The sequence below is a fragment of the Helianthus annuus genome, chromosome 13 (genome assembly GCF_002127325.2).
Source record: "Helianthus annuus cultivar XRQ/B chromosome 13, HanXRQr2.0-SUNRISE, whole genome shotgun sequence".
In the NCBI taxonomy this organism is placed as follows: Eukaryota; Viridiplantae; Streptophyta; class Magnoliopsida; order Asterales; family Asteraceae; genus Helianthus; species Helianthus annuus.
The window spans coordinates 108,546,116-108,571,285 of record NC_035445.2 but is presented as its reverse complement, the minus strand read 5'-3'; positions in this window follow the sequence as shown (position 1 = coordinate 108,571,285).

Here is a 25,170-nt window from a genome sequence, read left to right as displayed (position 1 = left end):
GAGATTGAATCGTTTGTAGCTGAGCAAAAATGCGTGGCTTTGTTATTCCAATCTGTTCGGGAAGACATCATTTCTTTGATCGATTATACAAATGCAAAAGATCTTTGGCAAAAGCTAGAAAAGAAATGTCTAGGAAGTACTGAAATTGTAAAAAGTAAAAAGAAACTTCTTAGGAAAGAGTTTGATATGTTTGGTTGTCTCAAGAATGAGTCAGTTTGTAAAATGATAGAAAGGTTCGGTCATCTGAAGCTGGAATTAGCAAGACATGATATCAGATATTCTGATGAAGAACTTGTTGACAAACTGTTCGATTCATTACCAGACGAGATGGATTGGAGATATTATGCGCTGATGTTGAAGAACACTATTACTCCTGAAAAGTTGAAACCAGATTTGGTGATTGAGAGACTTGAAAGTCACGAACTGGAACTGAAGAAGACGTACAAAGTCAATCACTCATCTTATCAACAGAATTTGGATCTATATTATCCGAAAAGCATGATGCCGAAAGCTACTTCTCCCAAAACTGCATTTTCTGCTGAGAATGTGTCGACATCAAGCAAAGAAAGTCAAAGCAGTCAAAGTGGTGGAAGTCACAGTGGATCTTCATCATCTGCAAGTCATTCTGATGCAAAGAATCGGTTTCAATGCAATATCGCAATAGATTTGAAGAATGCACAGAATTTTGACGAGGAGTCGGCTAAGCAGCAGATGATCTTCTTGGCGTCGGTGTTGGAATCATATGAACGGTTAGTAGCTGGGAAGATCGGTAACACAAACCTGACGAAAGAGGACTATGATCAAATAGATCCTGAAGAAATGGAGTTAATTGATATTCGTTGGGCTATGGCTAGTGTTGTTCGTCGTGCTCAGCGTTTCATGGAAATAACGGGAAGAAAATCAATTGTGGTCCGTCTACAAAATTGGGTTTTGATAAATCGAAGGTGACGTGCTTTAAGTGCAAACAAAAACGTCACTTCAAACGCGAATGCAGAAACGCTTATGCTGATGAGTCAGAGAACCCTTTCAGAGACGATGACTACAAGAAGGCAATATACCATCAGAATAAATCTGAGCCGCCTAGATTGAAGCAGGGTGAAGAAAACAGAGAGAAATCTAGAGCTCTTGCAGTGATTTATGATGATGAGGGGTATGATTGGAGCAAAGAGGTTCTACCAGAAGAAGATGCGGTTGGTTACGCATTCATGGCGAAAAATGAACCTATTCCGTGGAAAGATAATCGTACTGAAGAGCAGAAGTATAAATACAGAAAGATGATTTCGGAAAACAAAATTATTAGACTTTCTGGTATCTATTTGGAAGCAAAGAGAGCGAAAAGATGGGATCCGGACAGGGAGTGTTATCTTGATGAGTATAGAAATATTGCGATCGATCACAAGACTCTTGATCTGGAAGCCTTAATCAAGGAGATGAAAGATGAGGATGAATATTGGCATAACAAATGGTGGGGAACTCCAACCGAGAAAATGAAAGAAGAAGAGAAAGAGAAAGAAGAGAAAGAGAAAAAGGAGAAAGAAGAGATTGAGAAAGCAAAGAAGATTGATACTGGCATTATCGATACAACGCAGGAGTTGACTGTAGAGAACCTGGGAAAAATGGCTGACAAAGTGCTGGCTGCTAAAGCACTTGAGGTAGACTCTAACTCCGTGTCTGAGTCAAAAGGCCAGGTCAGTCCAAACTCGTCAACAAATGCGTCAGGTAAAAAGATCGAAGGAAATGTTGATTGCAAAAATTGCAACAAAGAGTGCAAATTTTGTAACACTGTCACGTATCTCAACGGTGAGAAAATTAAGGATCTGACAGCAAAGGTCAGAAGCGTTGAGAATCAGATTCTTGGTCGTGACAAAACAGTTAAAGCTTCAACTGAACGGATTAGAGAATTAACTGCCCAAATTGAAACTGATAAAATTGAACATGAAAAGGTTAAACAAGAAAATGAAAAGTTAATTCTTGAAAACCGTCAGATTTCTGAAAAGTTTGAAAAACTCAAGGGCACAGTAAAAGACAGTGATGATAGAAATGGTAAAACTTTTAAAGAAAACGAGCATTTAAAAGCAGTGCTAAGAGTTAAAGAAGAATCAATCAACAAACAACTGGATGAAATCTCTAATTTGAAACTTAAAGTTCAAGAAGCTGAAATTGAAAACGAGCGAATCCAGTTGAAGCTTAACAGCTATGTTTTGCAACATATTGTTCCAAAAGGTGTAACCTTGACTCTTGCAATTTGAATTTTGAAGTTTTCAGCCTTGAGTGGTGGAAAATTTGCGTCATAGGCAACTGAAATTGAATTCTCAGAAGTTTTCACCTCAGAAGTCGAACTTATTGTTTCAGTTTTTGCTTTCCAAATTTGTTTTTGTTTCTCAATTTTCATTCCAACTTTCTCATTTTGTATCAAATCAACACATTTCTTAACAGACCACATTTGACCTTCAGGAGTACCACTTTTGTAAAAATTTGTTTCTTTTTGAACTTTTTGAGTCTGAACATCATTTTTAGGTTTCCAAACCTCTTGAGGTTTTGTCACATTAACAGATGGTCTCCAAGTCTGTGTCGTTCTCAATCTGAGTGTGTGAGAATTCCAGGTCTGTCTAGAATTGAACCTTCTCGGGTTTGATTTCCAATTTTGATTTGAAGCAAACTTGTTTGTGTTATACCTCCAAGTTTGTTTCGAATCGAACTTGGTTGACCTTGGTTTCACATACTCAGATTTCTGTTTTTCAACATCAATTTTCTTTTGAACAACATCCACAGGTTTTAGATTTTGACACTTGCGTGCAAGATGACCTTTTTGATCACATTTAAAACATGTTTTCATGGACGCATCTTTGACCCGTGGTTGTCGTTTTTTCTTTTGTGCCTCAAACTCAGCATTAGACTGTCTCATTTTGAGTTCTTTTTCTTTTGCTAAACTATCTCCTTGAACAAAACTCATTTTTTCTTGATAATTTGGCGTCACATTTTTCTTCCAATTTTGTTTCTTTTTATAACCCAACCCAGCCTTCATGTTCTTCTTTTTGACACCCGGTTTGTTATAAAAAGTTTTGTGACCTTTACCAGCAAATTTTGAAATTTCAGATTTTTCAATCTCAACCATTTTGAAAACTTGATCAACTTTATCTGAAATCACATTCTGAATCGGGAATACAACATCTAAGAATAATTTGTCTGATACAATCATGGTATAAACCAATCCCTTTGAATCATCATTCAAATTTTTCTTGGATTTTGTGTTTTTCAGATATCCATCATGAAATTTTCCCTCATCTTCATCTTGTGATTCAGTTTTACCTGTATCACCCGACTTTTCTTGAAAAACGCTTTCAACAACCTTACCTACCACCTCTGAATCACTGATATCATCAGATTTGGTGTAAGTCACATCGATGTTGTCGGGTAACTGATCAACCATGTTGATTACTTTTTCCACTTTTTCGCCATCATAGAATGTATAATTATTCTCCAACGATGGTGGAACTTGATGTTATTCAGACCCTTTTCCCTTTTTGTTCTTTTCAGACACTTTCTCATCGGGTGTGATGTTGAAAATTCGTTCCAGAATATATGAAGATGAATGATAGCTTTGCAATTTATTGACCAACTTTTCTTTGTCTCCAATTCTTGTTTAAGCTTAGCAACATCATCAATATATTGGTTTACCACTCTTTGTTTATCTTCAAATCTAGCTTCAAGAAATTTAGTGTTTCTTTGACAAGCACACAATCTATCATCTAGACTTTTGACTTTACTCTTTAAAGTTTCATATGCTTCTTTTACAGTTTCATATGACAGTTTCATTACATCATATTCTTTTTGTAACTCTTGAATTTTGATGTCTTTTGGAACACATTCGTTGCAAACAGCTGAACACTTTTCTTTTAAAACCTTGTTTTCTATTTCAAGATCATCACATTTTTGTTTCAATTTTTCATTTTCTTGTTTCAAAAACTTTTCAATTTCACTCATCTCATGACATTTTTCTTTGAAAATTTTATTTATTTTAGTAAATTCAATGTCTCTGTTGTTGAGTTTTTCATCTTTCTCAATACAAGCACTGCACGTTTCCATGCATTTCTTGCATTTCTTGCATTGCTGTTCAGCTTCATTATCAATTTTATCAGAAGTATCAGTTTGAATAATTACCTCAATGACTGGCACTTTGGTTTCCTCAGTCTTCTGAATCTGATCTTCTTCAGCGACTTGCACTTTGTCTTCAACACCTTCCTCGACTTTCTTTTCAACCTTCTTCACTTCATTCACAATTTCTTCAACTGTTTTCTTCTTCTTCTTCTTCTTCTCCAGGCTAGCAAATATCACCTTCCGAATACCTTCTTCAACCTGCTCTTTGTACCTCGGAATCTCCCTTAGGCCTTTGCACCAAACACTCACAGTAGGAATAGCCGCAACTAATGCATCAAGGTCAACTGTCTTTGGATCAACAGTTGGGTTTCCTTGAGGATCAACATAGCATTCTTTAACTTTGCTCCACCTACCTGCCCATGTTGCTTCTCTGTAAGCATTATACACATCATCCAATCTCATACGAGCATGTCTTTCTTCTCGAGTGAGTGTTATTTCAGCAGTCATCGCCTTAACGTCCACTTCAGCAACCTCTTCGTCATGTTGACTCCAATCATAGCCTTCATCATCATAGATTATGAAACCAGGTGATTTTGCCTCTTTCCACCGTTCTTCCCAATCAAGACCATGAACTATAGATTCATAATCATCATCTATACTATCCACATTTTGATCACAATATGACAAAGCAGCTCTCTTTTCTTTGGATGATACTCCATCAATTTGCTTTCTGATTGGCTGATCAGTGTTCTTGTGATATATTGCCTTTTTGTAATAATCCTCACGAAACGGATTTACACTTTCATCAGCTCTGTTGTTTGGACATTCTCTTTTAAAGTGACCTTTTCCTTACATTTGAAGCAAGTTACTTTGTTCTTGTCAAAACCCATCTTCGTTTCAGGTCCTTCCAAACATCTTCTACCAGTGATCTCTATGAATCGTTGTGCTCTTCGAATGACACTTGCCATGCACCAACGAATATCCATGAGTTCCATTTCTTCTGGATCCACCTGATCGTAATCCTCTTTCGTCATGTTAGGATTTCCGATCTTTCCTGCGATTAATCGTTCGTAAGATACCAGAATGGAGGCTAAGAAACTCATATGTTGTTGAGCAAATTCATTGTTTAGCAATGGAGAATTTTTCCAATCGGAGTTGGAATTTGCAGTTGATGATCCAGATGCAGATGATGCATGAAATCCTGGATCATAACTTGAAGAGGTATTCTTTGATGTGTCACTGGTCTTTTCTGCCGTAAAACCCGTTTTGATTCTTGGAGACTCATTGATTCTTGAAGACTCATTGTTTTGTAACAACCCTCTTCGATAGTACAAACCAACATTTTGTTGATAGTTAGAACTTGACATCTTGTTTTGTTTTTGAATCAACAGATCATGCCCCTCTATCTTCTCTATCAATTGATCTAATGTCAGTTTATCAAAATTGACATCATTTTTCAACACAATCACATATGTTTTCCAATCATCTTCATGAGGTAAAGCTTCAACCAGTTTATCTACCATCTCTTCTCTTTCTTTGTTAATTTCGAATTTGTCCAGCTCAATCTTTAAGTGACAAAAACGTTCAATCATTTGACGAACTGTTTCATTCTTCATGCAGCTAAACATGTCAAACTCCTTTTTCAACAACGAAATTTTGTTTTTCTTGATATCTTTCCCTCCTTCAGCTTTCACTTTTAATGCTTCCCAAATTGACTTAGATGTTTCACCATACTGAAGCAGTGAGAAAATATCCTCTCTGATAGATTGTTGAAGTAGAGTTTTCATTCTTAGTTCTGCTGAATGCTCTTTCTTATCATCTGCTGTGAAATCTTTTAGTGTGATCAACTCACGTCTTTCATTTCTTGGTTTTACATATCTCAAAGTTAAACAAATCCAGCTATCGTACGCATAAGCTTGCACCCAATTTTCAAATCTTTCAAACCACCAATGATAGTCTTTGATATTCATGAGCTTAGGTGGTCTTTGGTGATTTCCGTACACGTTATCGTAACTCAGACTTTCCGATATCACTTTCGTAGCATTCTTTGGTGTAATTGGTGTATCTTCTGAAGTGAATGCATTATAAAATGTGTTGTAAAACTCTTCACCATAGTCTGACATCTTTACTCACCTGGAAGAAACAAACAAACTTAATCAGTTTAAACAATATCAAGAAATCTGAAATTTACTGACTCTCGATTGCCGTGAAAAATCTTGACACTTGGACGAAAATCAGATTGAACGTATGAGCGAAAACCAATTTGGACAGATAAGCGGACCAGACTATGTCGTATGAGCGGACCAGATGGTGTCGTAAAAGCGAACCAGATTTTGTCGTAAAAGCGGACCAGATTGTGTCGTAAAAGCGGACCAGACTTGTTCGTTCGAGCGGACCAAATAATGCCCTAAAAGCGAACCAAACACAAATCTAAAAGCGAATCTCGTGATGTCCGTAAAAGCGGACCTCAGTTTTTAACCAATTTTGACCATTTTTAATCGAATTTTAACTCGAAACTTTCAAGGGTTTGTTATTGTCCACTAATACATGTCCTGTGAAAAATTCGTCCGATTTTAACCGTGGAAACTTGTCCAATTCGAAAAAGAAGGTGTAGAAGATAGAAAACGGATCAAATTTGAGCTGAACTCTCCCTCCTGAGCTCTGATACCACTTGTTAGATCGTCGTTGACCCTAAATGAGTTGATCAGAAGAGTCGTTTATCCAATTCAAAGGCGGAATCAGTGAATTAGACACTCAAACTAAATATAATGCTTCTTGTATTAATTCTGACAATGTTTACAACCTGGAAACAAATCGGCAGCACTTCGTTACAAAATCAGATCCGTGCCAAATGAAACAACCTATGCACTATTTATAAAGATTCTGGTTCGCTAATAAGGACACCTTAAAAGCGGACCTGTGTGAATGATTGGGGTTCGCTTATATGACCATGTACATATAAGCGGACTGTTAGTGCACTACATCTGTTGATTGCGTCTAGGTGTCTATGATTAGGTCTTATATCGTATTGTATAGCATAGGGCACGTTTTACGAGAAAACATGTGTTTGTATGGGTTGTATAGACTAGGTCCGCTCATATGGACATTAGAGTCTTGGTTCGCTCATAGGTGCATGACGGTCCGCTTATGTGAACTTGCCTGGTCCGCTCTTATGGTCATGTGACACATAAGCGGACCCAAATGTCTATATATAGGGACTGTTCGAGCGGTCCTCATAAGGGTGATTGTCGGATTCCACGCCGAAGCTCTGTCGGTGTGAAGATTGAGCTGTAAAACGTTTCAAATCAATAAAACAAGCAGTTAGAAGGAAGAACAAGCTATATCTACTTGCATTTCTTATTATTCCGCATCTGAAACGCAAGAGACAACCTCTGAACGACTCGTTCGGGTCAACAAACGATCCTACAAGTGGTATTAGAGCTTGGGAGGAGGTTTTCTGCAGATTGTAGCTGTTTCTCATCATTTCTTCTTACTTCTACACATTCTTTTCTTAATTCGGAGAGATTTCACGTTTGAATTTTGGTCAAAATCTCACAGATTGTGTATTATCATACAAAGGCAAACCCTTGAAAGTTTCAGGCAGAAATACAGCTTAAAAACAGGTCAAATCGTGTTCGGAATATAGTTCGCTCGTAGTGACGTCATCAAGATCCGCTCTTAGATCACGACTGGTTCGCTTTTCTGGACGTGATTGGTTCGCTTTTTAGTACAAGTTTCACCTGGTTCGCTCCAAATTGGTGTTGTTGGTTCGCTCCAAAGGGCAAAATCATGTCCGCTTATTTGATCATCTAGGTCCGCTCCAAAGTACATGGTCAGTTCGCTTTTGTGACCAAATTAGGTCCGCTCCAAAGGACTTTGTCTGGTTCGCTTGCGTGTACCTTTCTGGTTTGCTTTTCTGTCATTTTCCTTGAAAAACGTGCCAAGTCAATATGGATTCCGAGTTCTACAACACTTTTGCTACATCGACTACTCCAGCCGCAATTGCTCAAGCAATGAATTTAGAAAACGAGACGGGAACGACTCAAAAGCCCCCTAGATTGATGAGCATTGAGGAGTATTATGGGTGGAAGGATCGGTTTGAAAACTGGGTTCAGGAAAATCATCTCAGATCATGGGAATGCATATTGAAGAAGTACACTTTGCCTCGAACAGATTTGCAAGTTATTAAAGAGATATCAGAGTTTACTGATCAAGAACGAGCAATGTATAAAGCCGAGAAAATGATGATAAGTTTGTTGCATCAGGCGATTAAGGAAGATATATTCATCTTGTTACAGCACGACAAAACTGCTAAGTCGATATGGGATGCTCTTAGGGTTAAATTCGAGGGAAGTGAAAACATGATCAAGAGCAAGAAAGCTTTGTTAAAGAAAGAATTTGATTTGTTTAGTAGTTTGCCGGGAGACGATACCAAAAAGCTAATCGAGAGATATTGTCACTTGGTGCGATCACTATCGATGTTGGGAGTTGAAAAAGGTCATGAGGAATGGGTGGATAAATTGGCGGACGCGTTACCTCAGAAAGAGTGGGGAACGTATTTGTTGATTTTAAAGAATACTGGTGTGTACAATGGGTTGATTATTTCACAGTTCATTGAGAAAATTGAGAGTCAGGATCTTGAGCAGCAGAAGATAGCTAGGATGAATAGTCCGAGTGGGCAACAGGATGTAAAAATGTACTACCGGGGTAGTGTTCCAGTCACTGAATCTGAAAGAAGTCCGAAGATTCAAACTGCTTTCAGTGCTGGTGATTCATCAGAAAAAGCTGATCAGGGTTCGAACAAGAGTAGCAGCGGGTTTTCATCGTTTCCGAGTGTGAATCCGAAAGAGACTAACACGAGTTTTCAGTCATAGAGTACAAAAACCGGAAATGGATACATAATTCAATGTAACATAGCTCTTAATCTTCCAGAAGGTCAAAGCTTCTCTGAAGACATTGCTAAAGACCACATGGCACTTCTGGGTTCAGTTTTGTTATCATATGAAGGTCTTGTTGCTGGTCGGATCGGAAATCCTATGCTCACCAAAGAGGATTACGATCAGATAGACGCCGAAGAAATGGAACTCATGGATATTAAATGGTGTCTTGCTAGTGTTCTTCGACGAGCTGAGAAATTCAAAACCATTACCGGGAGAAATGACTTTCTTGATGCACATGTCTCTACTTTAGGTTTTGATAAATCTAAAGTTACTTGTTTTCGATGCAGGGAGAAAGGCCATTTCAAGCAGGAGTGCAAGGGAAGAGAAGCTAGCGGAGCACAGAATCCATTCGGGAAAGATGATTACTATCGCAAAGCTATCTATCAGCAAGTTGGTCAATCCCAAGAACCGCAGACAGCTCACGGGAGAAAGATTGAAGATCCGAAGAGAGCATGTTTGGTAGATTTCAGCTGGAGTAATTACATATCATCTGAAGCAACAATAGCACGCATTAGTGATCAAGATGATGAGAAACTACCAGAAGGTTTCAGTTGGGATATGTTTGTGGATAAGACGGGAGAGTTCAAAGCCTTCATTGCCAAGATTGTCCGAGAGCCAGATTTGTTCGCTAATTGGATGAAATCTATTGGAGAGACTGTGAAAAGCGAAGATGAAAAGTCTGTGTCATCTGATGAAAGTTCAGCAGTACTGATAAACTTTCAGAACATTCTGGGGAAGTTTCAGAAAGTTCAGATGAAGAATTACAAAGTTCTGATAAAAGTGTACAAAATGAAAATGTTCAAGAAAAAGAAGTTGTTTTTGATAAAACACCGTCTGATTCTGATGTATCAGATGGTGATTCTGATAAGTCTGTACAGTTTGATCAATCACCTGATCACAGCAGTAGTGATGATGAGGAAGAAAAACACATAAATATTGCAAAAACTCATCTTTCTCCTGAAAGTTTTCATTTTTATTTTGCAGAAAGAATGGAGAAACTGAAGGAGAAACGAGCTGCTAAAAACAACAATCTGAATCTGAAGGTGATATTCAAAACGCTGAGAATGTTGCTGAGAAGATTACTAAGGTTGTGAACGAAGAAGAAAAGGTGATTGAAGTAGAAAAAGTGGTAGAAGTTGTTAAAACAATCGAAGTTGAGAAGATTGTTGAAGTCGTCAAGCCGTGTGAGAAGTGCTTGGAAGATTGCAAGAATTGTGCAGCTAAAGACGACATCATAGCTGAGTACGAGAAGAAAAAGGAGCAATTACTGTTCAATCTCAACTATGTGAAAGAATCTTACGATGTTTTGAATAAAACAGTAACTTGTCTCCAAAAGACTAACTCAGAGAGAGAATAAGCACGACGATGTTGAATGCAGTTTTAATGACAAAACAAAAAGCAATAAACTTCTACATCGAAGAAAGTGCTAAGTGGAAGCAAGAGTTGGAGACGGAAAAGATGGAGAATGAGAGAATTAGACGTTTATTACAAAGTTATTCTAGTTCTGATTATCTCATTGATCGTATTTACCCAACTGTTGCAGGTATGGAAGCTTTCAAAGATGAGAAGCTAAAAAACAAGAAAGACTGTGGTGGAAGTGCTGAGGAAGAACAGCAGAAACCGTTCTGGAGACAGTCTAATAAAGAGTTTCTTGCTGAGAAAAAGAAGAATGGAGCTGATATTTGTTATCAAAGAGAAACTAGAACCTGTTATAAATGCAATGAAACTGGTCATATTGCATGGAATTGCTCGAAAAGTGACAACTCAAAACAGGGAGTTTCTCAGAAGTTGAAAGAGAAAGCTGTTGATGTTGACACACCAACCAATAGACCTAAAATTTTTGAAAATTCAAAATTTGAGGTTGGCGAGTGTTCGGAAAAGAATTTTTACAAAAAGAAAGGAAAAGACAATCAGGTGTGGGTTGCAAAGAAAGGTGAAGTGAATGTCGGCGATGAATCTGGTTCCACAAAGCCAGAAGAGCCACAGATTGAGAAGAAAATCTCAGTGAATGATGAGGAGTTTCCATCATTGAAGTTTGAGGAAGTAAAGAAGAAAGTCGGAAAACTGAGATTTCTAATCAGTTTTATAAAGAAAAGGATGAATTTGAGGTCGAGAAAACATTCAACGGGAATGTTAAAAAGATATTTGGGAAAATGTTGAGTGGGAGAGCTAAAGGGGTAAAAGATTTTTACGCGACTAAAAAGGCAACATACAACCCTACGGCTCAAGAGCTGAAGACCATCAAGTCTGAAAATACTTGGATGGAAGTCTGCTTCCCATGATAGTTGAAGGACTACGCCGGAGATCCCAAGTTTATATCATGGATCAGGAATCGGCATTTTTCTAGTACTTGAAAAGTTTGTGTGAAATATTTTGAATAGTGTTTGAATGTTTGCAGGATGAAGGACTACGCCGGAGCTTCCAGGTTGGTAATTGCGAAGCAGGAATTGGCATCCTGATTGGTAAAATGGTGATGTAGACGTAACATTCCTACAAGTGGTAACCTTGATCTTACAAGTGGTATTTGTGGTTATATTTTGATATGTTTGTATTTTTACAAGTGGTACAGAAGGTTCTAAAATGAAAATGGTAAATCAGGGACATTAAATTGTACTTTATTTACTATTCATGGCAAAAGATAGACAAGATGATGAACCACGTCCCCGTTTTTAAAATGATAGACCGACAAGTGGTTTTTATCAACACAAACTCATTTTCCGGAAAAGTCATTTCGATTAAAACAAACTTAAGTGTATTGAAATCTAAATGAGAAAATGGTTTGTGATAGGGGGAGTTCTGATTGTTTATGCTGAGTGAATGGCGATTTGATGTGATTCAGTGTCAGTTGTCAAGTTTCTGTACAGTTTGTATTGTTTTCTATGTTTTTCAAGTGGGTCAAAAGTCTTTTATTTTCAAATTTTCTTTGAAATGTGTTTGCATTTTAGGGGGAGTAAGAAATTTTAGAAAATCCAAAAACATTTGAAAAATTTGAAAAAGCCAAAAACATGATAAAATCCAAAAGTGAGTTTTGTTGTGAACAGAGGAAATGATAGTACATCAGTGGACTATCACGGCACGCTAAAGAAATGTAAAGTCAAAATGTGATAAACAATCTTACTGCGGATGTGTCAGTAGATTTTCGCACATTTAGTAAGTTGAAACGAGATATAAACCTAATTCAAACTTGCTTAATTTGTGGGTAACTATTCTTGGATATATGGGTAACCCCCGAAATCTTGTTTGAAAGGTCCCATATTCTGAGATACTAGGTCTTTATACTCAGTGATATCTGGGGTATTATCCTGGGACTTCTGCTGAATGGAAATTCTGACCTAGTCCCCGGATAATACTTTCTGCAAATGCTTGAAAAAGCGCCGCCCTCAGCAATTTGATTAAACAATAAAATTGATAGTCATTGCTGTTGTAAAAAAGATCCTCTAAAGGGGACCCACCAAAAGTCGAGCCGTCATCTCTCTGCTGAACGGAAGTTCTGACCTGAGCTCTCACGGTTTCGCATCTACCCCTTTACAGATATCATCTGTGGTATACTCACATGTAAGGCTGAATATTTGGGATCTGGATACAGGAGTATATTCAAGTGGAGTGATACACAATTAAGTTTAAGTCTCTAAAACATTAATATCATATCTCGAATCAATTGGAATTTGTGTTGAGAATTTAAGAGGGCAAACATACTGACAATCTAGGTAAATTGTTTAGAACTTAAAATGAAATCAAGCTTAACGGTGTTGGTGATTTATCTCATAAACTGATATGATCCTCTTACACAAACTCACAAAAATATGTTTGTAAATATTTCATTTTTTTTTTGCATTTTATTTCTTCATTTTGAAAAATCCAAAAAGATTTTAGTGTGTTTTAGCTAAATTTTGAAAAAGTCAAAAAGATTTTCGACAACTGATCTTGGAAAACTGATTTTCAAAATTCCGAGTGCTAAACATGATGAGCAGCATTTGAGGGGGAGTGTTTGTGTAAATCTAACTGTTTTTATTAAATCTAACCTTCTTCAAGTGGTTCATCATAGATATTTGAGAGAAAGTCTGAGTTGTTGCAATTATATGCTTGATTAGTGAAAATGAGAGTCAAATACTGGTGCATAGTTATTTGAAATGTTTGTGAAAGAAATTTATTTCAGGGTTGAGATTGTGCAGGTAGCCAGGTTTCGATATTCTGAAGATCTCTGTTGGAAGAGAGCCAAGTTTCGATTCTGGAAATCAATCCTAAAAGCATGAGTAGAGTCAGGTTCTGATTCTGAAGATCATGTCAACTGTTGATGCTGATGAACTTAAGGAATCAAGAGATTTGATCAAGGGAATTAGAGTGTTTTAAAGCCAGACAACGATCCTGAAGATATTACTGAAGAACAAAAGAATACCAGTAAATCGAGAGGGGGAGTCTGAAGATTGATAGAATAGAAAGCCCGGAGATTGATCTAGACTGAAGATGTGAAGACAGTTTCGCTGTCAAGGTGTATTGGCGACTCCATCAACATCTGAGGGGGAGTCTGTTAGTGCACTACATCTGTTGATTGCGTCTAGGTGTCTAGGATCAGGTCTTATATCGTATTGTATAGCATAGGCCACGTTTTACGAGAAAACATGTGTTTGTATGGGTTGTATAGACTAGGTCCGCTCATATGGACATTAGAGTCTTGGTTCACTCATAGGTGCATGACGGTCCGCTTATGTGGACTTGCCTGGTCCGCTCTTATGGTCATGTGACACATAAGCGGACCCAAATGTCTATATATAGGGACTGTTCGAGCGGTCCTCATAAGGGTGATTGTCAGATTCCACGCCGAAGCTCTGCCGGTGTGAAGTTTGAGCTATAAAACGTTTCAAATCAATAAAACAAGCAGTTAGAAGGAAGAACAAGCTATATCTACTTGCATTTCTTATTATTCCGCAACGACTCGTTCGGGTCAACAAACGATCCTACAAGGACCTAGTGATTTGATCTGGTTCGCTTATATGTACATTGCTCATATAAGCGGACCTCAATGCTAATCCACCATTTCTCGTTTCTCGAACCTCGTGCACTGGTTATTCTCACCCATTCTATCCTATTACATGATACAAGACGAAGTCAATGGACGTAGTGTACCAACAATATGGCTTTACGGTAGTAGTCATCTTTTCCGAACGGATTCTTAGCTTCACTTGCTTCTCTGTTCTTGCATTCCCTCTTGAAATGACCTTTCTCCCTGCACCTAAAACAAGTAACCTTAGATTTATCAAAACCTAAAGTAGAAACATGTGCATCAAGAAAATCATTTCTTCCAGTAATCAGTTTAAATTTTTCTGCTCTTTTTAGAACACTAGCTAGACACCATTTGATGTCCATGAGCTCCATTTCTTTAGCGTCTATCCAATCGTAATCCTCCTTTGTGAGCATAGGATTCCCGATCCGTCCTGCAACCAAACCTTCATAGGATAGTAGCACAGAACCAAGTAATGCCATGTGATCTTTCGCAACTTCTTCAGAGAAACTTTGACCATCAGGAAGATTCAGAGCAATGTTGCATTGTATCACATAGCCATTTCCACTTTTAGAACTTTGATGCTGAAAGCTTGATGTTGTATCTTTTGGATTAACACTTGGATATGAAGAGAAACCACTACTTTTGTTCGAACTTTGATCAACATTTTCTGATGAATTTCCAGCATTAAAAGCAGTTTGAATCTTCGGGCTTCTTTCAACTTCTGGAACATTGCCTTTGTAATACATTTTCACGTCTTGTTGACCACTCGGATTATTCATCCTCGCAATCTTCTGTTGTTCCAGATCCTGACCTTCAATTTTCTCAATAAACTGAGAAATCGTCAACCCATCATAAACTCCTGTGTTTTTCAAAATCATTAAGTAAGTACCCCACTCTTTTTGCGGTAAAGCATCATCTAACTTGTCGACCCATTCTTCACGATCTTTGGTTATGCTCAGCATCGACATAGATCGTACTAAGTGGCAAAATCTTTCAATTAACTTCTTTGTATCTTCCCCGGGCAGACTAGTGAATAGATCAAATTCTTTCTTAAGCAGTGCCTTTTTACTCTTAATCATATTCTCACTACCCTCAAACTTAACTCTAAGAGCATCCCAAATTGATTTCGAAGTTTTGTCATGTTGAAGCAATACAAAGATGTCTTCTTTAACTACTTGCTGAAGTAGACTTATCATCATTTTTTCAGCTTTGTACATATCTCTTTCTTGGTCACAGAATTCAGAAATTGTTTTCTCAACTTGCAGATCGGTACGTGGTAGAACATATTTTTTCAGAATACACTCCCATGATCTCAAATGGTTAGCTTGAACCCAGTTTTCAAATCTATCTTTCCATCCGTAATACTCCTCAATGCTCATTAGTTTTGGGGGTTTTTGCATAGTTCCAGTTTTGTTTTCCAAATTCATGTTTTGAGCAATGACAACAGGAGTAGTCGGAGTAGCAAATGCGTTGTAAAACTCGTTCTCCATGATTCTCAACAAATTCAAGCGAAATATGGATTTTCAAGCGAGATACCCTTCGAGCGAAATCACACTTTTCAAGCGGAATACCTGAAACAAAACAACTTCAAACGAGATTAGATTCAAGCGAAATAACCTGATTTCGCTTGAATTTTGAGCGAAATAAGGTTTTCAAACGGAATCAGATTTCGCTTGAAACTTATTCAAGCGAAATAGCTAGATGAGAGCGGAATTAACAATTTTTGAAGCGGAATAACAGGTTTCGCTTGAAATTTTCAAGCAGAATAGTGTCTTTGAAGCGAAATATGTCAATTTCAAGCGGAAACAAAACTTGTCCGTTCAAGCGGAATCACTTCGAAGGTCCATTTTTGCTATTTTTAATGTGAATTTTAGTCTGATTCTTTCAAGGCTTTGTTAAAACACACTTTTACATAATATGTGAAAAATTTTGCTGATTTTAACCGTGAAAATTTGTTTAATTCAAGAAAGAAAGTGTAGAAATCAGAAAACACAGTGAAATCAGGCTATATTCTGAAGAACTCCTCCTCCTGAGCTCTGATACCAATTGTAGGATCGTGTGATGACCCGAAGGATTCGTTCAGAGAAGTTTTGATCTGTTTCAGATGCGAAAAATAAGAAACAGACTTAGACATAGCTTGTAATTCACTTTAAACACTCTTCTGATTCACATAACAACGATTACACGCAGAAATCACACCGGCAGCACTTCGGTATGAAAATCAAGAACTGTTACCACTACTGAGATTTCGCTTGGAATGGTTATATATAGGCTAAGAGGTTCCGCTTGAACATGACAATGTGCATTTCAAGCGGAATCACACTTAATTAACCTTAATTCTCCTATGTTTTTGTACAACGTGCCCTGATCTAACATATCTAGTACAAGACTCGATACAAGACGAAGTCGACAGATGCATGCACTAACACATCAACACCTTTGTTCCCCATGCTTCGGTGACCCTAAGTTCATGGTTTCCAAATCAAGTCGTCCAACTTACACACACATGTGAGTTTACATATATAAGTGGTTAGGTGACCTTTATCCCACAAACATTGTAACCCCACCTCAAATATACAAGTTCCCTCAAATGTGGTTAGGTGACCTTTATCCCACAAAAGAGTTCCCAAGTGATTCGAGTGTTGTATAAAAGGATGGTGTTTGACTTGTTTTATAAAAGGGATTTTGAGTTTTCAAAATTCTAGTGTAGAAAACTTTATGTACCATACATTTGCATGCATTCAAATCCTTGGTACTTTTGTGAAAACAAATTTTCAAGGTTCTTTTTAATAAAACCCATTTTATTATAAAATCATTAATTTTTAATAACCTTTTATTATCCACTTTAATGAATTTTGAAAGAACCAATTTTAAGCTTGTTGTTGATTATTAGTTTGTTACGCATGCATATCCAAATATAATCCAAACAACATAAATAAGCAACCACACAAGCACAACATACATAACAATAGGTGCATAACCATAGCCAACTATTTTTGACAACACTTGTTAGCCGAAACAAGTGTGCCAAAAGGTCCTTCCTAAGGGTTGAATATTGACACAAATAATGTGTCGTTGACCTCCCACTTAATCCCGCATCCAAATGCTTCAAGTCTCCTTCTTGTGTTGTGATTTCTTTACTTTCTTTGGGCTTCCAAAATGTCTTTAAATTCAGCTCCAAACTCTTTTGGACTCCGAAAATGTGTTTTGGTTATTGGGCTAAAATCCAGTTAAGAACTATGAAGTTCTTTAGGCCCGAAATTGGCCAAAACCAAAAACACAATTTTGTGTGCATCTTCTTTCACAACAAAAAAAAATATCCTAATACATTTTTCTAGTAAAAATAAAATGCACCTAATCTATTTATTTACAGACCAAATGAAAATAAATAAATTACATATTTTAGAAATGGAAGAACAAAGATAAACAATTATTACAACCCATTGAAATAATTAAATACAAATCACAAAATAAATATTCAACATATTCAAACACAAGGTCATGGCTAGGTTATGAACACCAAAAAATATATCCACATATATAAAATTCAAGAAGCAAAAATGGTTCCCTTTTTATAACCTACATTTTTGGTCAAGAATGAAAAACCGAAAAGGTGGGTTTTTTGTCCAAACAAACAAATCATCCATATGACATAATTTTTCAAGATATTTTTATGCATGTGTGACATTTGTGCTTGTAATCATTGTGAACAATTCAGTTATCAATGAAATAAAGTTATTTGATCCCAATGTTTGTTTGTTTATGTTTGATGTTTTTCATGTTTTGACTTTCATTCAATTTCAATCTCTATATCGCTTTCTGGAGGATTATACGTAAACTGGTGCGTAAACGTACCCAGTTTAACGCAACAAATACTCCGGAACATCAATTTATGCTTAACATACCTTAAATAACCTTTACATAACTTAGAAATAAGTTTTGAAGGCTTTGTTATGCAAAATCAAGTTAATTCGCTTACAGGGACAAAAATTGACAAAACTGCGAAAGTATGCCAATTTGAACTGTAACGAACATTCCGGAACATGATCATAAGTTAAACACACCCTAAATATCCTTTACATATCTTAGAAATAGGCTTTGAGGGGTTCGGTGTGCTAAAATAAACTTTATGCTCATTCAGGGACTAAAAGCGTCAAAAAGTGCATAAGTTTGCATTTTCATGCATAACTTACGTTCTGAATACATCCGGACATCCAAAAATTTATTTAAGCATTAAAATATTTTATTTTAGTGTTTGGCATGAGAAAAATCCATTCGTCGTGCAATTTGGATCGTCTTTCGCGCTTATGCGCATTCCGTCGTAATTAAGCAAACATCGCGATCGTACGACCAAACGAACCGACATCCGGCATATTATTGAGCATGTTTCATGTCCACAATGTTTAAGCATCATTTTAGGGCCTTAAAGTTGGCTTAACGGGCCTTAAACGTGTCGAAAATGGACTGAAACATGTGTAGGGACCTATTCTGCCAATTCTGTTTGAAACTGCAGAAGGGAGGCTAGGTGTGACGCAAGGGTACCTAGGCGTCACGTGAGGCCCCCATCTGGGCAGAAAGTGTTTCTAGATATTTTCCAGCTGTTAAACACCCAAAACCCATTTGCAAATGGTATTTTTCAACCCATGGACTCATTCTATGGGCTCTAATGGTTTGCAAAACAATGGGCACACATGGAGGGCTAAGTTCGAAGCTCGGATTTCAAGAAACGATCCTAATGGTTCTATGAAATCTATAAATACCCTCCATGAATTCACTTCCAACCCACTTGATTTCTAAGATTTTCTCTAAGTTGGAGTGGTTATCACTTCATACCTGAGAAATACTTGGAAATCAATCGTGCGGGGACCGTCTGTAAGTATTCTTTCGCGTTTTTCATTCATTTTAGCGTTAAAGACAAACTGTGTTTGACTTTCTGCATTGACCAGTTTATGGTCAACGTGAAGTTCGTTTGAAATTCATAACGTGAGTGTAATCACGATGGTTATAGTCCCTAGTGACTATACTTACTGATTACCACGTTATCTAGGCTCAATGACGAGTCGTAGTTTCGGCCAAAATGCGTTTTCTCGCGTATGTTGTAACCAAACTACTCTAGGGTATTAAAACAAATTAAAACCGTTTGTTTTAATACCAAACCTGTTTTCTAACTTTACTAAACATGTTTTAGCATGTTTAGCTCATCGCTTTTAGATTTGTGCTTATTTAGGGTCGTAAAGGTAAGCGATCTAATCAATCGCCTATACTTTTGAACCCGACCCATTGGGTCGATCTTTAGGATTCGACCGAACACTTTAGGTGACCATAGTTGTATAGGGAATAACCTTCCAAGGTTATACCTTATGGTCACATCGTTTAAGTAGTTGTATGATAAGTAGTTCTTATGCCTTAGGTAAATTACCAAAATACCCTTTCTGCGCTAAAATACATTTTAAGCCTATGTAACATAACTTTTAAGATATAAACTGATTTGGCAACAATATTAAACATGTTAAGGCATATCTTGCTTGTCATAGGGCTAGTTAGGCATTCCGAACGCGTTTTACGCGAACGACGCGTTAAAGTGGCATAAGCTACCTAAACGGGTCGTAACGGGTCAAAAGCACTTAGGATAGGTTTCGCTTTAGTATGTAGGCTTTGTTAAACCATATTACATAAGTTCGCACACTTATTTGGTTTACAAACCCTCGTACTACCCGATCCTCCGTTAGGTCCGTTTATTAATGTAGATACTTATATTAGGTGTCGTTTGAATCCGTGATCTTCTAGCTTTGCTTGGTGGATATTTAAAGTCTATTTGGCAATCTCAAGTGAGTACACAGTCCCCTCTTTTACTGTTTTTCAAACATTTTGGGGTGAAACACATGTGCCTACTTGTTACTCTCGTGCTTTCTTGTTTTCACATCATATACTTGCTATGTTCATTAGTACATTATTAATACATGTTTTCATTACGTTTTTGCTATGTATGTCCATTGTGTGCATACTTAGTACATCGTTTTACATGACATTTCACGCTATGTATGTCCATTTAGTGCATACCTAGTGCATTGTTTTACATTACCTTTTCATGTTATGCATGTTCATCATACTTAGTACATTTGTTTTACATCACATGCTATGTATGTTCATCATGCTTAGTACATTTTCATCACATGCTTACATTTTGGGTATGACATTTGGTTTGTTTAAGTGGGAGCATATACATTCATTAACTTTGATCACGCCGCTCGTTAGTAGGTAATGGTACCATAGGAATTGACAACTCCCGTTCCTGACATCCTAGGTATGTTTGGATGGAAGGAATGACAGAATTCGATTAAAGCATAACATAGATAGACCTTTAATTTGTTTAAGAGTTTATCACCACAGTCACAAGGCTTGAATGTATGCATTTTCACAATACCGCATAAATGTCTGTATTCAGTATAGCATGCATTCCCACAAAACATAACATTGATTTAAACCACGTTTTACTTCAATACATTGTTTTGTGCGTTTTTACCTATGGTTTAGTTGATACATATTTCACTTACCATACATGACATTTTGTTTACACATTACATGATTGACATTTGACATAGACATTTTGATATTGATATACACATTTCATGGACTACATTTTAACATAAACATTTTGACATGGTTTTCACAAAGACATTTGACAAGTGGTTTAGACATGGGCAATTTACATTGGTGGCTTGTTTGGGTAAGTGATTTAAGTAATAAGACGTGTGTAATGTGATACAAGCATGGTGGATATGCCGCTGGTACTTCCTATATATAAGTGCTTGTATTATATTACATGTTGTAGCGTTATTTAAATCATTCAATTTGGATTTATACATTTTTACACAAATAACATATTTTTCACAAGACTTTGTTTTACAAAATAGTTTATTTTATACAACTTATTTTACTTGGTTATTCATTTAACCATACATATTTCTTTTTATTTATATATATCATCGATTTTATCGCTTGTCAAATGGTTTACAAAACAAAACAATGTACAAGGTTCATGACTGAATTTTCTTAAACATTTTCTTAAACTTAAGTCATGAAACCTATTTTCACAAAACCTATGTATCTCACAGGCATTTTTATGCTGACGACCCTATTTTCACATGTGTTTCAGGAACAAATGCATAGGATGTTCCTGACACGCTAGGGTGGACTTGGGCCTTAGTGACATAAAATGAAGCTAGGCTAGTTAAAACTTGTTATGCACTCTTTGTTTCATTTTGTTTAAGACAATGTAACTCTTTGGTTTGATGAATAAAATATAACTTTGTATGCCATGGTTGTGGTTACAACACTCCCCGATGTTTCCACCACGATTTGATGTTTTATGTGGTCGGGATGTGACAGCATGTAAGAAAATAATCTTGAAAAAACAAAGGGAGAACCATGTCCAAAACTTTCGGCCATGGGGTTTCTCCAAACCCGAAAATTTTAAATCCTATGAAGCATGCACTCATATAAGCGGCTCTAGATGCCATTGTTGGTTTTTCACATGTTTATCAAAGTTATTTTATCCTTATAAAATAAAAACGCAGCGGAAAGATTAGTTAAAAACATGTTAATTACAAGATATAAAACTCTTTTAATATGTAAAACCCAATCCCCGGATCCATATATGAACATGCATGCTATCAAAAATAAAACACAACCATAGAGTGTTTCAAGAATACTACCTTCCAAGGAGTAAAAGATATGAAGAAGATGATGCTTCTTGAAGGGTAGTCTTCAAGTGTAGAATACCTCAAGCTCGTATACCCCAAGCCTTCCAACAAACACTTAGATTTTAGCTAGGATTTTACACTTGTAACTCGCTTGAATATTCCCTCTTGATCAACCATACATGGCCGAAAATTATAGAGAAGATTATGTTTTTCAAACTTGAAAACCCTTTTGAAAGACCCATCTTGGCCGATTTTTAGAGAGCATTCTCTAGTGTTTTTTCTTTCAAGTTCATCTCTCATATTTAAAGTTAAAACCTCCTTGGAAAACTTCTCTTGGCTGAATTAATTATTAGAAAAGTTAATGGAGCTTTGCAACTTTAAATAAGTAAGAGAAAGTAGGAGAGAGAATCAGCATTTAATGTATCTTGGTAAAGATGTATTGCATGCATTTTAAGTGGTGGAAACCCACCTTGGGAATCCATAAAGGGGTTGGCCATTAAATGCTTTTCCCACCATTAATTTCAAAATCTTCATTTAAATTTAGTCTTGTATTTATTTATAACTTTTATAAATATAACACAGTATGTTACAAGACTTCTACAACACATCACAACATTTTAAAATGTTTTTTAACCCATTAAATAACACAATAAAATATTCTCTCAAAAATAAATTATCCATATAATTTATTAGTTTCTCAAGTGCAATTATTTAGAAAACCAATTTCCAAATATAATAAGTGTTAATATTTATTTGTTTGATCATATCATAAATAAATATTATAAGTGTTTGTCTAGCTTGTTATTGGGTATGACTCGACTTGGATCATAACGTACTAGCCACGTCAATTTAATATGTGTCTTGGGTATACAGAATCCAACAGGAGATTGTTGGCATTGAACCCTATCAAAGGAACAGTTGATTAAAGCCAAAACCGGATCAGAGCAGTGGATCCAGAATAAGCAGATGTTTGTACACAAGCTTTCCCCTTGATAATGGCTCTAACAACTGATGGACACAACTACTGCCTTTCCTAACTTCTGTTGATTCCAAAGGACTGATGAAGACCAAAATGCTGATGACTCAAACAACTGCCTTGTTTCAAGTACTGCTGAAGACTAGAAGCACTGCTGAAGACTAAGTAGTGGAATGAAGAATCAGTAGCTTAGTTTATTTCTATGTAATGTATTGTAATCAGTTGTTTGCTATCGGTAGTTGTAATGAGGGTAGTAGTTAGAGTTTGTTAGGAGGTTAGATGTCACCATCATGGTGACGTCAGCAAAGATGCCACAGTGGTTTGTTCGTGCCTATAAATAGAACAGTACCCTGTACTGTTCTATTAGCTCTTCATCACTTTTCTTCCTGTACGAACAAACATTGTGAGCTCAGGCTGAGGGGGAGTTTGTTATATGCATGCATATTGTAGTTGAATCTTGGAATAAATTCAAGCATTCAGTTCAATGATAAACTTGTGTTAAAAGCATTTCTCCTGTTTGATTGTGTGCAAAGTTTATTTCCATTTTAATTCCGCTGCATTACTTGTTCATTTTTCATCTTAAATAAACGTAAAACACAATCAATCCAAACTCCGATCCTAACACAGCAGCTGTTCCTTGGGTTTTCTTCATGGTTTTTCAACACTATGGACTAGTTTTTGAGGTCCCATGGTATCCTAAACTATGTGCCACAAATGTATGGCTAGGATGGAAGTTCTAAACACTTGGAATGATCTCAATGGTTTATGAAATTCTATATAAACCCACTCAATTTCATTTCCAAACATGCTCATTCAGAATTTCTTTCTTCTTCTGCTCATTTGGAGCTATCCCTTCTAGTTAAAGGCTCCAATCTTCAAGTTTTCTTGTTCTATCTTGTTGGTGCATAAATGGCTGTTAACTTTGTCTTGTATTGAGTCATGTATTAGTTAAGATAAATCATGGCACGGAAATCGAGAAAAACAGTATTTAAGGGTAATTTCGCATGAAATGATATTCATATCATTTCAAACGAAATTAAGTAATTCCACACGAAATTACTCCAAGGTAATTCCACACGAAATTAGGGAATTTCGTTTGGAATGGTAATTTCGCTTGGGATGTAATTTCACATCAATGGTAATTCCGCTTGAAATAGTTCCGTGTGGAATTAGACACCCTATAAATACTGGTCTTGCTGATTCATTTGTAACGTTCCGATTTCAGAGCCGAGGTGCTGCCGATTTGTCAAACAATCTGTAAAAGCTTTAAAATCAATAAAAGGAAGATAATTAATGAGAATCTAGCTGTATTCACGTCGATATCATTGATTCCGCCTTTGATATTGATGTTAAACTCTTCTGATTGACTCGTTCGGGTCATACGTCGATCCAACAAGTGGTATCAGAGCTCAGGAAGAAAAGTTTATACCAATTCAGCTTGTTTTCATCACTTCTACTCTTTCTTTTCTGAATTAAATGAGATTTAACGGACAAAATGAACTGAATTTCACATATATCACGTAAAACACCTTTTAATGAATCCTTGAAAGAATTGGACCAAAATTCGACCAAAAACCGGATCAATTTGACAAAAAGGTTGCCGAAATGCTGACGTCATCATAATTTTGTTCGAAATTGTCACTGTAATTTCGCACAGAATTACACTTTGTGCCTAACTTCGTTTGAAAGTGCTGATATTTCCACACGAAATCAAATTCCATTTGAAAATTTCATACGAAATTACTAGTTTCACTTCAATTGGCATAATTTCGTTTGAAATTAATCTAATTCCGCACGGAACTAAATTCTGTTTGGTAATTTCACTCGAAAAACGCTATTTTGCTTGAAATACCTAATTTCATTTGAGTAGGTATTTTGTGTGAACAAGTAATTTCGTTTGAAAGGCTATTTCGTGTGAAAAGGCTTGAAATCTAATTTCGTTTGAACGCTGTTATTTCGTTTGAGTTCATAATTTCGTGTGAACTAGTTTCGCTTGAAACTGTTTTGTTAAAAATCAAAATTTTCTAAGTGTTTGTTGATTGTTTCAGATACCTGAAGATAGATGAGTTTATGACTCCTTTCAGTGACATGTTTGCTTTCATGGGAAACACCGGAGATGATACATCAAACAATACAAATGAAAATGTTTCAAATCCGAGTACGAAGAAAACTCTATCTGATACTTTGAGTGTGGAGAGTGCTTATGGGACGTACAACAAACCTCCCAAACTGATGGCGATTGAAGAATATAATATATGGGCTAAAAGGTTTGAAGAGTGGCTAAAAGCGTTTGCGTATCCGAGCTGGAAGAGCTTGAAGAATGGTTACAATATCGGAAGATCGGATTATGAAAATTTAGAAGGCACTGATAGTGTAGAGAGTTTTGTTGCTGAACAAAAGTGCATTGCATTTCTTCATCAGTCTGTGAGAGACGATATAATATCATTGATT